The sequence below is a fragment of the Chrysochloris asiatica genome, unplaced genomic scaffold (assembly GCF_000296735.1).
Source record: "Chrysochloris asiatica unplaced genomic scaffold, ChrAsi1.0 scaffold00315, whole genome shotgun sequence".
In the NCBI taxonomy this organism is placed as follows: domain Eukaryota; kingdom Metazoa; phylum Chordata; class Mammalia; order Afrosoricida; family Chrysochloridae; genus Chrysochloris; species Chrysochloris asiatica.
In genome coordinates, this window is record NW_006408833.1 from 828,123 (window position 1) to 828,691 (window position 569).

Below are 569 nucleotides of genomic sequence, written 5' to 3' on the forward strand. Positions count from 1 at the left end.
TGTTTAGATATCACTACATAATCTTTTATAAAAAGAGATTAAGCAACTATCATACCAGATCCTGGTGTGGCACTGAGGGTTAATGTGCCAAACTGTACAGCGTTTGAACTGTAAGGTCGGTGGTTCAAGCTCACTAGTTGCTCCTAGGAAACCCTATACAGGGTCGCTATGGGTTGGAATAGACTCGATGACACTTAACAAGAAATGGCTGCAAGCATACATTGACAGAGAACTTCCAGAGGTTCAAGCCGGATTCAGAAGACGACGTGGAATGAGGGATACCATTGCTGAACTGAAGAAAAAATGCAAGCCTCGACTTTCGTTATTTAAAGATTCTCTGGGCAAATTATTCAATGAGATGCAGAATGCATCAAAAAAAGATGGAAGGAATACACAGAGTCACTGTACCAAAAGGAAATGGTTAATGTTCAACCATTTCAAGAGGTACCATATGAACAAGAGCCAATGATATTCAGGGAGGAAATCCAAAGTGCATTGAAAGAAGTGGCAAAGAACAAGGCACCAGGAATTGATGGAATAAAAATTGAAATCTTTCAAGAAAGTGAGGC